A 16,914-nucleotide genomic window follows, 5' to 3' on the forward strand; every position below is an offset into this window, starting at 1 on the left:
CTAGCATCCATATGACAGAGAACCCGGGCCAACATGGCTAGTCGTGAACCCAACGCGGCACAGACCTCTGGAGACAGGCATACATGAATCACATCGAGCATGTCGGTCATCAGCGAGTGATTCCGGGCTGTAGCACTGGGCAAACAGGACTCCGGGGAACCCGGGCTGTAGCAGGCTAGGCAGGACTCCGGAAGTCACCGCGTGACATTTCCCTGAAGGGACGGACATACGAACGAAGTGAAACACATGCCGGCCAGTCAAGTGTCCTGAACAGTAGTGCTAGGCTAGCAGGACTCCGGTGAACCGGGCTGTAGCAGACTACTATGGCTCGAGGAACACTAGACTACATTTCCCCATAAGAAAGGCTGCCAAGGATAAACAACTAGATTGTCAGATCCCACTCATACTGAGCATTTCAATCATACACACAATATGCCCAATATGGGTACATACAACATGCCATCACAACAAAACTCTACAACTCAAGTACTTTATTTAAAGGCTCCAGAGAGCCATACATAACAAGTTCATACAGATCGGGGTCACATGACCCGACACTCAAGTCATACAATCATACAAGCACAAGCGGAAGTAAATAGTCTGAGTACAGACACTAGAAAGAAAGAAGGCTTCTCGAAGCCTGTCTATCTACATAGGGCCCTCCATGGCCAGGATCACCACCTAGGTGGCTAGTCACTCATCGACGTTAAGGTCTACGTAGAACCCGTCGGAGGGGGCGGTGTTGTCGTCTGAAAACAGTAATTAAGCAAACATGAGTACAAAGGTACTCAGCAAGTCTTACATCAGAACCTAATATACATGCTCATTCTCAAGAAGGTGGTGGGGTTATTGCAGCAAGCCAGCTTTGACTCTTGGCTAAGCTATCCTACGGAACTCCACTAGTAAAATAGTTTTCGCACATGAGTACACTACTCACCAACACAATACTCCACCGGGGATCCTCTCTCGTCATCCTACGTGAGGGCCATCCTCGGTACTCACACTTATCTTGAGACTTTTAATAGTATCCATTTAACTTGTCTATGAACTGTATAAGCAACCAAGTAGTCCTTTATCGCGGATGCGGCTATTCGAATAGTTTTATACCCTGCAGGGGTGTACTTCTTCATACAGGCTTTCACCACTTACCGCCGTTTACACGACATGTACTCGGCAACCTTCAAGCGGAAGCCCAGCGAGGGTGTCTGCCACGGCCTACCTAAACACTTAAGTCTCTAGTCCAGGTTTATCGTCTATCCAGGTTCCATCCACAGGGAGTCCGGCCGAGGTTTCCACATAGGGCCCCGAACGATGTGAACAGGGTCCCGAGACGCCAAACGGGCGTCCGGCATACCCGGCCACGGTGTATCTACCGCAACATAGCCCACCCCTAGGGTCAGCGCTACGCACGGCCGCCAACACATAACCTACAAACACCAGAAACTATTTGCAACTCCTGGACAGAGTACTAGGGTGATTAAGAAGCTGAGAGGGTCCATTGGTTTCGGGCCCAATGTACGGTAGTAACTGCATCTTAAATCACACATACAGATCTCAGTTCTTATGGACGGCCTCAATGAAACAACCCACCATGTACTCCTACATGGCCTCTCATCGATACCTTTACCAAAACATGTTCAACACATCCCTCATATTACCGACATAATCATATCACTCTAGCCCATCACCCAGATGAACCAGACCTGACACAACTCTAAGCATAGCAGGCATAGCAAGGTAGGAATCACATACATGGCTCAATCAACTCCTACACATGCTAGTGGGTTTCATCTAGTTACTGTGGCAATGACAGGTCATGCAGAGGATAAGGGTTCAGCTACCGTAGCACACAGCAGTTTGAATCGCGTTGTCTTAATGCAGTAAACAAGAGCAGAAGCGGGAACATGGGTTGTATCGGAATGATCAATGGGTTGCTTGCCTATTGTAGAGGTAGTAGGGTACTGCCCTTCAGACGGATACTCAGGGTTATCCTCGGAGGTAGAACCTACCACGAAAGACACACTGAACATAATCAACACATGGCAATATGCAACAATATGATGCATGCTATGACATGGCAAGATGAAAGTGTTTTGGCCTAATGCAAGCTAAAACAGAAGGGTATGAACTCATTTGAATCAAAGATTCAAATATTAGCTCATTAAACATGGCCTTATTAGTGCATTACCTTATTCTACTTAAACATCAGGGTTAACTTGTTTTGTCATGCATGAAACCATTACAGATGGATAGATTGAATTTTTCTGATCATTTTTCATATATAAATCTTTGCATTTCGAGCTATGTTTGATTTTCTATGATTTTTAGAAGTTTTGATTATTTTCTGGAATTTCCTATTAAAGAATAAATCCAGTAATTGAGTTAATGCGTCAGCACTGCGTCACTGTGACATCTGCCGGTCAAAGGCGCTAGCCCAGGTCAAACTTGACTGGTGGGCCCCTTCTGTCAGTCTCTCATCTAACTAACAGAGTTAGTTAGTGTTTAGTTAGCACTAAACTGGGTTAGTTAGGCTCTGGGCCCACATGTCAGTGAGAGAGGGTTAGTTAACGACGTCATTAACCTCTAACAGAGTGATTAGCTCTAATTTAAACTAATCTGAATTAGTTAGAAGCCGGCCCCACCTATCAGTGTCTCAGGCGGAGTCAAACTGGGGTCAAACCCCTGGTCAGCGGGGTTAATCCCGCCGGCGAGGCCGAGACGGCGGAGAGCTTCGGAAATCGGCCACAGGCGACCAATTCGACCATGGTTTGGTCCTACGTGTAGCTGGGGCTCGCGCGCATCTAGTGGGGCAAGTGGGAGGAGCTGGGGTGGAGCGAGCTCGCCGGAGTCGAGCTCGTGGTGGCGGCCGGAGCTCGGCCATTGGTGATTTTGCTGCTGCAGCAAGCTAGGGGGAAAACGGATGTGCTAGCGAGGTGCTGTGAGGTGCGGGGAGTGCGTTAAGCACCCGCGCTTGACCAAAAGGCCACCGGAGTGATGCCGGCGTCGAGCTCGCTCGGCGGCGTGCTACGGTGAGCAAGGGTGCGGCGTCTACGACGGGCAAACGAAGCAGAGAAGAGGGGCGATCGGTAGAGGATCTCACGGCAGTTGCTGGACGCGTCTCAGCGGGCTCGGGGGAGGTCGGACGTCGTCGGGGCATTGCCGGCGATCTCGGCGGAACGAGGAAGAAGAAGGCGTCGGGGAGGCGCTTGGAGGCATCCGGCGTTGCGTGAGTAGACGGGGAGGCATAGACGATGGAGGCGGAGCTCACGGGCACGTCAGGGAGGCGAGGGGGTGGCTCTGGTGGCAAGTACGGCGAATGGCGGCGAGGATCGCGCTCGGCCATCGCGGGAGAGGGTGAGAGAGACAAGGGGGAGAGAGGGGAGGAGTGCAGGGAGGTGCTGGGTGTCTCCGTGGCGCTCGGATGGGGACGAGGAGGCAGCAGGAGGTAGAAGCAGGAGGTGGCCGCGGGAGCACGCGCCGGTGACACGCCTCTGCCTACTGGCAGAGGTGGTTGACGACTGGCACAGGCCAGGTGGGCCGGCCAGCACAGGTAAGGCCCAGGTGGGCTTCTCCCTCTCTCTCTTTTTCTGATTTGTTTTCTTTTTCTATTTAACTGCAACTGTTGGGCTTTATTAAAAATACTAAAACGTTTCCAAAAATGCTGAAAATAATTGTGGGCTCTGTTTAGAATATTTCCAACAACAAACATTTATTTCCAGAATTATTTGAGCATTTAAATTATTTTATAGCATTTAAATGCCCAAATTCAAATATTTATGATTTAATTCAATGGCCTTCTGTTGACCTAGAAAATTGTGCACCAATTTTGCCAGAGGTTCTAACCCAAGACAAAGAGGGTGAACTTTTTAGAAGGGCATTTTAGGTTCATTGAAAATAATTTTAGTAAACCCTAGTTGTTTCCAGGGGGTGTTGGGGGTTTCTGCCTTCCCCATTTCAAATTTAAGAGGAATTTAAACATGATGCACACTCTAATGCTTGAACTAGCTTGGGTGTGACAATATCATGCACACATTAATCATGGCAAAAATGACAAATATCTAAATGGAGCAGCAGATCTGACAATAATCTCAAGTAGCCCTCTTCTAACAGCATATCGGGCATCAAGATGAACTCAAATGAAAATGATGCAATGAGATGAAATGATGTACTCTCTGAAGCGAACATTTTGATATGCTATATGCCCAAAACGGAGCTATGGATGCAAAGTTATAGCACGATGAACAGGAGCATATGGATCTGAGATTTTGAGGACTTAGAAGAAAATTTGGACCTCCAGATCTAGGGTTTGCTGGCACGCGGCCCGAGGCGAGTCCGGCGAGGTCGCCGCGGCTCCGGCGAGCACGATGGAGCGGCAGGGAGGCAGGGAGGAGTAGATCCGGCCTCCTCCGGCCAGATCCGGCGGCAAGGAGGTGTCCAGCGGGGTCGGCGGCGTGGAGGCGTGCGGTGGAGCGGCGAGGTGGCGGCTGGGCGCGACGGCGGAGCGGCGAGATCCGGCGGCTGCCAGCGTGGCGGCGCGGCGGAGAAGAAGAGGCGGCGGGGCGGCGCGGATCTGGCCCGCGCGATCGGCGGGGAGGGCCGGCCTCGGGCCCTCGCGGGCCGGCGGCGGGAGCGGCGATGTGGGCATGGGCAGCGCCATGTGGCGAGCTGCGATTGGTCCGAGTGGGGCGGCGGACGTGTCCGGCCGGCCCGGACGTGTCCGGCGCGGGCGCGAGGTGGGGATCTAGGGTTTTGGAAGAGGGGATCCGCGAATTTAGAGGAGGGGTCTATATATATGCATACAGGGAGCTAGGAGAGTCCAAATGAGGTGCGGTTTTCGGCCACGCGATCGTGATCGAACGCTCTAGATGAAGGAGAGGGTTTAGGTGGGTTTTGGGCCAAATTGAAAGGGTGTTGGGCTGCAACACACACGAGGCCTTTTCGGTCCCTCGGTTAACCATTTGAGCATCAAACGATGTCCAAATGGTACGAAACTTGACAGGTGGTCTACCGGTAGTAAACCAAGGCCGCTTGGCAAGTCTCGGTCCAATCCGGAAATGTTTAATCCCCACACACGAAAGAAAGGTAGAAATGACCACCGGAGGAGAACGAAGCGCCGAAATGCAAAACGGACAACGGGGAAAATGCTCGAATGCATGAGATGAACACGTATGCAAATGCAATGCACATGATGACATGATATGAGATGCATGACAACGAAAACAACACACGGAGACAAAAACCTGAACCCAAGAAAAATAAAATAACTTAAGGCCGGAAACGGCAAGAGTTGGAATACATATTGGGAAAATTATATCCGGGGTGTTACAACACTCCACCACTACGAAAGGATCTCGTCCCGAGATCTAGGACTGAAAGAACGCCAGGTATTCGGAACGGAGGTGATCCTCGCGTTCCCAGGTAGCTTCACGGTCGGAATGGTGTGACCACTTGACTTTGAGGAATTTGATTGACTTGTTGCGAGTCTTGCGTTTAGTCTCTTCAAGAATAGCAACTGGGTGCTCACGATAAGAGAGATCTTCTTGGAGCTCAATGTCCTCGAAGTTGACGGTGTGGTCAGGAGTCTTGAAGCACTTTCGGAGCTGAGAGACATGGAACACATCATGAACATTTGCAAAGTTTGAAGGAAGCTCGAGTTGATAGGTGAGATCGCCTCTCTTGCTGACAATCTTGAAAGGTCCCACGTATCTGGGGCAAGCTTCCCTTTGATACCGAAGCGACGAGTACCTTTCATAGGAGAGACGTGGAGGTAAACATGATCTCCGATCTCGAAAGCCAAATCATGGTGCTTACTGTCATAGTAGCTCTTCTGGCGGGATTGGGCTGCTTTGAGGTTATCTCGAATTACTTTGCACATTTCCTCTGCCTCTGTGATTAAGTCATTACCCAAAAGCTGACGTTCACCGGTTTCAGACCAGTTGAGAGGGGTACGGCACTTCCTGCCATACAGAATTTCAAATGGGGCCTTGCTCGAACTTGCTTGAAAACTGTTGTTGTTGGAGAATTCAGCATAAGGAAGACAATCCTCCCACTTCATGCCGAAGGAGATCACACAAGCCCTGAGCATATCTTCAAGAATCTGGTTGACACGCTCGACTTGACCGCTAGTTTGAGGATGGAAAGCTGTGCTGAAGCGGATGTTGGTGCCCATGGCCTTCTGAAAAGAATCCCAAAACTTGGAGGTAAAGATGCTGCCACGGTCTGAAGAGATCACTTGTGGAATCCCGTGCAAAGAGATAATTCGAGAGGTATAGAGTTCTGCCAATTGAGCTGCAGTGATTGACTCTTTGATAGGCAGAAAGTGAGCCACTTTGGTGAGTTTGTCGATGACAACGAATATAGCATCATTGCCACGCTTGGACATCGGAAACCCAGTCACGAAGTCCATTTCAATGTGGTCAAACTTCCATTCTGGAATGGCAAGAGGTTGGAGGAGACCAGCTGGCCTTTGGTGTTCTGCCTTCACTCTTGTGCAGACATCACACTCATTCACGAACTGAGCAATCTCGCGCTTCATTCGAGTCCACCAATAAGCCTGCTTGAGGTCCTGATACATCTTCGTACTCCCAGGGTGGATGAAGAGGAGAGAATTGTGAGCCTCATTCATGATCACTTTACGAAGTTCACCTTTGGGTACAACAATATGATCCTCGAAGAAGAGAGTATCCTTGTCATCAAGGCGGTAGCACTTGTACTTGGGTTGGCTCTTGGCAATCCCAATCTTCACCTTTTTCACCATAGCATCAAGAAGCTGGGCTTGGCGAATCTGGTCTTCCAAGGTAGGAGAGACTTGAAGGTTGGCGAGGAAACCTTGAGGAACAACTTGCAGATTACGTTTGCGGAAAGCTTCACAAAGCTCGGGTTGATAAGGCTTGAGAATCAGACTGTTGCAGTAAGCCTTCCTGCTCAATGCGTCAGCAATCACATTGGCCTTGCCTGGAGTATACTCAATACTCGGATTATATTCTTGAATCATTTCGACCCATCGAGTTTGCCTGAGGTTGAGATTAGGCTGAGTGAAGATGTACTTGAGACTCTTGTGATCAATGAAAATGTCCACTTTTCTTTCCAATAAGAGATGTCTCCAAGTCAAAAGAGCATGCACAACTGCCGCCAACTCGAGATCATGAGTGGGGTAGTTCTTCTCATTGGGCTTCAACTGGCGAGAGGTATAAGCAACAACTTTCTTCTCTTGCATCAACACTGCGCCAAGACCTTGAAGAGAGGCATCACAAAAGACCTCGTACGGCTTGCATTCATCCGGCGGAGTCAGAACTGGAGCAGTGATCAACTTCTCTTTCCAAGTGTTGAAAGCAATGTCACACTCCGGAGACCAAACGTACTTGACGTGCTTCTGAAGAAGAATAGAGAGAGGCTTCGCGATCTTAGAAAAGTTTTCTATGAATCTTCGACAGTAGCTTGCGAGACCGAGGAAGCTGCAGAGTTGCTTCATGTTCTGAGGAGGTTCCCAATTCACAATTGCAGACACCTTCTCAGGATTCACGGCAATGCCCTTGGCAGAGATGATATGACCAAGATAAAGAACCTCATCGAGCCAAAATTCGCACTTGGAGAACTTGGCGTAGAACTGGTGTTCCCTCAGCTTATCTAGCACCAAACGCAAGTGCTTGGCATGATCTTCCTTGTTCTTCGAGAAAACCAGAATGTCGTCGAGATAGACCAAAACAAAGTCATTGGTGTAGGTGTTGAAGATAAAGTTCATCATGCGAGAGAACGTCGGAGGAGCGTTGACGAGGCCAAAAGACATGACAGTGTATTCATATGAACCATAGCTTTTTCTGAAAGCCGTCTTGGGAATATCTTGCTCACGGATTCGAATCTGATGATAACCCATACGGAGATCAAGCTTGGAGAATACTTGGGAACCTTTGAGTTGTTCGAACAGCTCGTTGATGTTGGGAAGTGGATATTTGTTCTTGATGGTCTTCTTGTTCAATGGACGGTAATCAACACAAAGTCGGTCCGTTCCATCCTCCTTCTTCACAAAAAGAACACCACAACCCCACGGAGAAGAACTAGGCCGGATGAGACCCATTCTTTCTTGAATATCAAGTTTCTTCTTCAGCTCCTTCAACTCTTCAGGTCCGAGCTTGTAAGGACGCTTGCACACAGGTTCCGTGCCGGGCTCAAGATCAATAGCGAATTCAACTGGCCGGTGCGGAGGCATTCCTGGAAGCTCTTCTAGAAAGACGTCTTGATATTCGCAAACGACTGGAATTTGCGAGATCGCATCCAGTTCACCCTTCTCATTGAGAGAAAACAGACAGATGGTATTATCCTGAGCGGCAAAGACAATTACCTCCTCAGACGAATGAGTCAATTGAATCTGCCTGGCAGCACAATCAAGATGCGCCTTGTGCTTAGAAAGCCAATCCATTCCGAGAATAAGATCAATATCCGAGTCACCAAGAACCGTTGGAGAAGCCAGAAACATGTAGTCTCCCAAAGTGATAGTAACATCCGGAGCAATGGAGTTAGCATGCATGCGCCTACCGGGAAAGACAACTGCTAATGGACTAGGCAAAATTTGCAAAGCCAACCATGCTTAGATGAAAACGGTCTCAAGATGAAACAATGCGATGCACGCGTGTCGAAAAGAACTTTTGCAGGAACATCGTTAACAGGAAGGTTACCCATGATGACATCTGATGAGTCCTCTGCCTGAGCTGAGTTCATCAAGTTGACCTTGGCGTGCTTGGGGTTATGCTTGACCACAGCTGTACTTGCCGATCTCACAGGAGGAGGAGGAGGAAGACGTCTCTGATTGAGACACTTGTTGGCATAGTGACCCTTCTGTTGGCACTTGTTGCATGTGACCTCTGAAAGCGGACGGTGATACGGAGCACTCGATCTTGGAGCTTGAGACGAAGTCTTGTTCTGAAAGCCAGGGTTGGGTGGGTGGGAAGATCCACTGCCACCTTTGCTCTTTTGCTGATACGGCTGACGGAACGGAGGAGGAGGAAGCCAATACTTCTGCTGCTTGGCCACTTGAGTAGAGGAAGAAGGAGTAGCATCTCTACTCGCTTCTTGTAAGCATCACACCTCAGTTGAGCGGCCTCTTGCTTCAATGCCATGTTGTAGAACTCATCGTACCTCAAGGGCTCAAAGAGAACAAGAGCTAGCTCAATTTCTTCTCTGAGACCACCCCTGAACTGGTATATCATGCTCTTCTCATCAGGTACGTCCTGCTTGGCAAAGCGGGCGAGCATCTGGAACAACTTCTTGTAGTCATAGACAGACAAAGAGCCTTGCTTCAGGTCGCGGAATTCCTCACGCTTGCTTTCAACCACGCTCTGGGGAATATGGTGAGCTCTGAAATCTTGACGAAATTCATCCCAAGTGATCACACGTCCACCTCTGGAATCCTTGTACTGCTGGAACCATTCTGCAGCTTGATCTTTGAGTTGGAAGGAAGCGAACTTGACAAAGTCCTCAGGCCTGACGTTACTGCACTCGAAATGCTTGCACAGATCCACAAGCCAATCGTCAGCATCGGTTGCCTCAACACAATTGCTGAAAGTCTTTGGCCCGTTAGCAAGGAACTGGTTGAGTGTAGCAAAGTGATTCTGATTGTTGCCTTGATTCCCTTGGTTGCATTGATTGCGCTCTTGGAGAATTTGCATGATCAACTGTGTGTTTGCATTGGTTGCAGCCATCGCAGCTTGCCATGCCTCCGGAGGAGGTGGAGGTGGTGGCGGATCTCGATTATGATTCTGACTGGTGCTCTTAGCGGGAGCCATCCTAAAGAGGTTGACCACCGTTAGCACATAGACAGATAAAAAATGAAGCTGAATCCAATGGAATGAAAATTGCAACATAAAGTCTTCACATCCGAACAAAATGAACGAATGCATTCCTCTTGAAATGGTCACATATTCATAAATTGAGAAGCCACGTAGAATTTAGGTAGAGAAATAAATCAACAAGGTACGTATCAAGAACGAATAATCGGTAAGAAATCCCAATCTCAAACCAACTATCCGTGGAAGAAGAACTAGAGCTACTTGAATTCCCGCCTATGAAACTCCCGAACCTTTCCGGTTATGCAATCAGGTGTTGGGGATACAGGGGAAGCATAATATCTCACCCAAATCTAGCAAATCCTACATCCAGCTGTATCCATCCTTCAACACATAACCAAGAAAAACTTCGGAAACCATCTACCTCAACCTTCGAAAAGCATCCGTTATACAAGTTATGGCGATACTCCCGAACTCCCGCCCCAGTACTGGGTGGCGTCGAGGTTATCTCACCAACGAACTACATAAAAGAGATTTTCGATGTCGGCGTACTAGACTCAGGTATTCCAGAACTGCAACGATAAAATTATGACGACAACACCTCAGAGCTCAACTCCTCGGGACACTTCCACAAAACCCCTGACAGGAGGCACCAAGACAATGTTCTCGTCATAAAACCATCGGAACGATTCCAAGATACCCGCGTGATCCTAAAATTTTTTTTTAGTAAAATTTGAGAAGAGAAGAGTCAAAACTCTATGTCAGGATGCTTTACCAGAGCGATGAGGAGACTGGGAAGTAAAAAGAATTCCTAAAGTCTCCGATATATAATTCCTAAATGACTCAAAACATTTTTCTAGACACAACTCGGCCGCTAAAAACGATCAAGCAATGGGGCTCCTAAGGTCGGGGAAGGCTCTGATACCAACTTGTAACACCCTCGATGCGACTATATCTCCCACGTGTCGAGGCACGACTTAGAGGCATAATCGCATTGAAGGCATATGTCGCAAGCTAGGCAATCTTCACAACATCCCATGTAATATATATATAATAAAAGGGGAGATAACATAGTCGGCTTACACTCGCCACGTCAATCAAGTACATAATTAATATTACATCAACCAAAAACTCATCGCCCGACTATGGTGCCAAAATAAAAGATAACCCAACAAGCGACACGGTCCCGATCACCCCAACTGGCCACCACTACCGATCATCAGGAAAAGAAACGTAGTATCGTTGAGAGTCTTCGTCGAACTCCCACTTGAGCTCAAGCGCGTCACCTGGAGCGGAATCGTCAGGCCCTGCATCTGGTGTAATAGTAATCTGTGAGCCACAGGGACTCAGCAATCTCGCACCCTCGCAATCAAGACTATTTAAGCTTATAGGTAAGGCAAGGTAAAAATATATGTGGAGCTGCAGCAAGCGACTAGCATATATGGTGGCTATCCTGTTCGCAAAAGAGAGCGAGAAGGGGAGGCAAAGCGCGAGCGAGAAACTAGAGGACAACCTGCGCAAGCATTACTCCAACACCGTGTTCACTTCCTGGACTTCGCCGAGAAGAGACCATCACAATAACTCACACTATTGATTCATTTTAATTAAGTTAAGGTTCAAGTTATCTACAACCGGACATTAACAAATTCCCATCTGCCCATAACCGCGGGCACGGCTTTCGAAAGTTCAAATCCCTGCAGGGAGTCCCAACTTAGCCCATGACAAGCTCTCACGGTCAACAAAGGAATAGACCTCCTCCCGAAATGTTCCGATCAGACTCGGTATCTTGGTTCTTCAAGACACTTCGACAGGTTAAAAAAAATCCAGCAACACCGCCCGAATGTGCCGACAAATCCCGATAGGAGCTGTGCATATCTCTTTCTCAGGGCACACTCAGATTGTCTTAGGTAAGGGTAGGCCAGCCCAGAGTTGCCCCTGGTGGCCACCGGCAGCTGACAGGTGGACCAACACTCAGAGGAGCACTGGCCCCGGGGGGGGGGGGGGGGGTTTAAAATAAGATGACCCTCGGGCTCCGGAAACCCAAGGGAAAAAGAGGCTAGGTGGCAAATGGTAAAACCAAGGTTGGGCATTGCTGGAAAAGCTTTAATCAAGGCGAACTATCAAGGGGTTCCCATTATAACCCAACCGCGTAAGGAACGCAAAATCCGGGAACATAACACCGATATGACGGAAACTAGGGCGGCAAGAGTGGAACAAAACACTAGGAGAGAGGCCGCGCCTTCCACCCTTTACCAAGTATATAGATGCATTAAGATAACATGGCAATATAATGATATCCCAACAAGTAAAATAATGTTCCAACAAGGAACGGTCTCCAATCTTCACCTGCAACTAGCAACGCTATAAGAGGGGCTGAGCAAAGCGGTAACATAGCCAATCAACGGTTTGCTAGGACATGGTGGGTTAGAGGTTTGACATGGCAATTTGGGAGGCTTGAAAGCAAGTGGTAGGCATCGTAGCATTGGCATAGCAAAAGAGCGAGCATCTAGCAAAGCAAAGATAGTAGTGATTTCGAGGGTATGATCATCTTGCCTGCAAAGTTGTCAGAGTTGACTGGATCCTCGAAAGCAAACTCAACGGGCTCCTCGTTAGCGAACTCGTCTCCTGGCTCTACCCAAACAAGACAAAAAAGCAAACGGAACACAATCAACCACGTGCAAAACTCAAACAATATGATGCAAAGATGGTATGCTATGCGGGATGCGATGCGGGATGCATATGCAAGATTTGACAAGGGATGCATGAACCTGGCCTCAACATGGAAATCCAAGTGTGCCACTGGAAAGATGAGATGAAATCTCTTGAAAACGATATAAAGAACGCCGGAATCGGAGTTACGGTTTGGAAATGGCAAGCGATTCAAAAATGACACCGGTCTGCGATTTACAGCAAGTAGACATCTAAATGCAATGAGATGAACATGCTACAGCACCCAAACATGACAACAAAATACATGGCAGGGATGCATTCATGATAGGTAACAAAAGTCTAGCACTTAGCTACGGCCAAATCATCCATTAACAGGTTGAAACAAGCATGGCAAAAATGCATATGGTAAACAGATCTCAGACTTAGTGAAATTAACACTTGTCTGGAATTTCAGATCAGATAGCACTCTTCGGAGCAACAAAACTATATGCTACAGGACCTGAAAATGGCAAATCAAAGCATGGAATGGAGCTACTCAAAGAGCTTAAAAAAGTCCCTTAGTGACCTTGAGCCAAAAGGGATCCTAAAATACAATTGCAAGCATGCGAACATGGCAAAAACATAATCAATTCTCAGACTTGGTGAAAACTGGAGCATGCTGAAACAGATATCAAGTAGGCATGTTTACGAGCTCGATGCACTCACTACAGAGCAAGTCATTACAAGCTAAGCATACATCCATCAAGAAAACACAAAATTCAAGCTAGACATGGCAAGAACAATAGCATAGCATGCACGGATCAACTACAACATCCTTGGCAAAATCGCTAACAAGTAGACAATCTGCCCAGATTCACGAAGTAGCAAAAGTAGAGCTCGATTGACTCAAGCTAGTGTGCTCCATAATTGCAAACAAAGACATGGATGGATAGAGCACTATAAGATTAACAAAACATCCTTACTGATCATCCTCAAAAGAGGCACGGATCACTAGAAAACACCATGAACATATGGCCATATGAGATAAACAGGTCAAGGACTTAGTGGAAATGCTAAGTCCCTGAAATCAGCATTACCAAGTGCCTCACTTTGCAAGCTTGTGCTAGTCACCACACACATAAAAAAATTACATGGGTTGCACCTCTGGAAAGATGGCAAAACCCTTAACAAAACATATGTAGAGCTCATGGGCATATCATGCACACATTAATCATGGCAAAAATGACAAATATGTAAATGGAGCAGCAGATCTGACAATAATCTCAAGTAGCCCTCTTCTAACAGCATATCGGGCATCAAGATGAACTCAAATGAAAATGATGCAATGAGATGAAATGATGTACTCTCTGAGGCGAACATTTTGATATGCCATATGCCCAAAACGGAGCTACGGATGCAAAGTTATAGCATGATGAACAGGAGCATATGGATCTGAGATTTTGAGGACTTAGAAGAAAATTTGGACCTCCAGATCTAGGGTTTGCTGGCACGCGGCCCGAGGCGAGTCCGGCGAGGTCGCCGCGGCTCCGGCGAGCACGATGGAGCGGCGGGGAGGCAGGGGAGGAGTAGATCCGGCCTCCTCCGGCCGGATCCGGCGGCGAGGAGGTGTCCGGTGGGGTCCACGGCGTGGAGGCGTGCGGTGGAGTGGCGAGGTGGCGTGCGGTGGAGTGGCGAGGTGGCGGCTGGGCGCGACGGCGAAGCGGTGAGATCCGGCGGCTGCCGGCGCGCGCAGCGGAGAAGAAGAGGCGGCGGGGTGGCGCAGATCTAGCCCACGCGATCGGCGGGGAGGGCCAGCCTCGGGCCCTCGTGGGCCGGCGGCGGGAGCGGCGATGTGGGCACGGGCAGCGCCACGTGGCGAGCTGCGATTGGTCCGGGAGGGGCGGCGGACGTGTCCGGCCGGCCCGGACGTGTCCGGCGCGGGCGCGAGGTGGGGATCTAGGGTTTTGGAAGAGGGGATCCGCGAATTTAGAGGAGGGGTCTATATATAGGCATAGAGGGAGCTAGGAGAGTCCAAATAAGGTGCGGTTTTCGGCCACGCGATCGTGATCGAATGCTCTAGATGAAGGAGAGGGTTTAGGTGGGTTTTGGGCCAAATTGAAAGGGTGTTGAGCTGCAACACACACGAGGCCTTTTCGGTCCCTCGGTTAACCGTTTGAGCATCAAACGAAGTCCAAATGGTACGAAACTTGACAGGCGGTCTACCGGTAGTAAACCAAGGCCGATTGGCAAGTCTCGGTCCAATCCGGAAATGTTTAATCCCCACACACGAAAGAAAGGTAGAAATGACCACCGGAGGAGAACGAAGCGCCGGAATGCAAAATGGACAACGGGGAAAATGCTCGAATGCATGAGATGAACACGTATGCAAATGCAATGCACATGATGACATGATATGATATGCATGACAACGACAACAACACACGGAGACAAAAACCCGAACCCAAGAAAAATAAAGTAACTTAAGGCCAGAAACGGCAAGAGTTGGAATACATATTGGGAAAATTATATCCGGGGTGTTACATGGTAAGAATTTGAGATTCGCTTGCCGGATTTGTGATACGCCACCACCACCATGACCACTTCCTAGTAGTCTGTAGGATCATATTCTTGTGTGTTTCTATTGCTGCTAACCATGGCAGGATCACAAGCCAATGAGACAGATTGGGAGAACATGACGAACAAAGAGCTACATGAAAAATTTCAGCAAATGATGAGTGGACAGGTGCAAGATGTGCTAAACAGATTTGAAGAGGCCATGGAGAAGATAGATGGCACGGACAAGATGTTCGAAACAAAGCTCGATAACAAGTTTAATGAATTGCTCGCGTGTCTTCCACCACCACCACCTGCTGCACCTAACGCACCTCTACAACAACAACAACAACAACAACAACAACAACGCCTTCCAAATCAAGTGGGATGAGCACTGCGCATTCCCCTTGAGCCTGGTCAAAATTCTGGTGCCACTGTTGATGCTTCTATAGCTCCTGCTGCTACTGCAGAGTTGGAGGACCATTATGAGGATGAGGTTGATCAAAATCAGAACTACGTGCAACCACCAGCACCACCGCCACCAGGTCGTCCTCATGCATATCATCACAATGGTAGGGCTGCACAACCACCTCAGGTACGTGATCATGACCATCTCCTGAAACTGAAGTTGAACATTCCACCATTTGAGGGTAGATATGTTCCTGATATATATCTTACTTGGGAGTTAGAAACTGAACAATGATTTACATGTTTCCAATATCCTGTGGAGAGACGTGTTCCTGCTGTTGTTTGTGCTTTCACTAGCTTTGCATGTGTTTGGTGATCTGAACATTTTAGATTATATCCTATTCCAGCTACTTGGGCTGCTTTGAAAACTGCTATGCATACTCGTTGGGTTCCACCATATTATCAACGTGAATTACTTAAAAAATTGTAGCGTTTAAGACAAGGAAAAAATTCTGTAGAAGCATATTATCAGGAATTACAAACTGGCATGATTAGATGTGGTATTCTTGAGGAGAATGAAGCTATGCTTGCATGTTTTATGGGTGGATTAAATAGAGAGATTCAGACCATTCTAGAGTATAAGGAGTATACTAATATCACTCGTTTATTCCATCTTGCTTGTAAAGCTGAATGTGAAGTGCAGGATCGACAGGCATTGGCGTGAACTAACTTTTGTGTAGGTCGATCTTCATCATGGACACCACGTGCATCCTCTATTTCCACTGCACCAGCACCTGCATTAGGTGCCACCTCCAGCTGTGATACAAGAAAGCAAGCACAACCACCACTATCTGCCAAGAGCACACCTGCTGGGCCTACACAGAGTTCTTCTTCTTCCATGGCATCAACAGGGCACACAAGTGATATTTTTTTGTCGTCGTTGTAAGGGAAGAGGACATTTTGCGAGAGAATGCAAATCTCAGCGTGTGATGATTGTTACCGAGGATGGTGGGTATGAGTCCGATAATGACTATGATGACGAGACTTTGGCTCTTATTACACACGAAGAACATGGTGGAGAGGATTCTGATCATGAGACGCAATACATGGCTGCTGAAGATGCTGATAGGTATGAATGTTTAGTTGCTCAATGTGTTTTGAGTGTGCAGGTTACAGAAGCTGAGCAAAATCAGAGGCATAATTCGTTCCATACAAAGGGAGTTCTGAAGGAACGTTCTGTTCGCGTCATCATAGATGGAGGGAGCTGCAATAACTTGGCTAGCATGGAGATGGTGGAGAAGCTATCTCTCACCACAAGACCACATCCACATCCTTACTACATCCAATGGTTCAACATCAGCGGCAAGGTTAAGGTAACACATACTGTTCGTGTGCATTTTAGTATCTCTACATATGCTGATTATGACTGTGATGTGGTACCTATGCAAGCATGTTCCTTATTACTTGGTAGACCATGGAAATTTGATAAAAATTATGTACACCATGGTAGAAACAATCAGTATAC

The sequence above is a fragment of the Triticum urartu genome, chromosome 6A, assembly GCF_056163025.1.
Source record: "Triticum urartu cultivar PI428250 chromosome 6A, HENAU_Tu73, whole genome shotgun sequence".
NCBI classification, from domain to species: domain Eukaryota; kingdom Viridiplantae; phylum Streptophyta; class Magnoliopsida; order Poales; family Poaceae; genus Triticum; species Triticum urartu.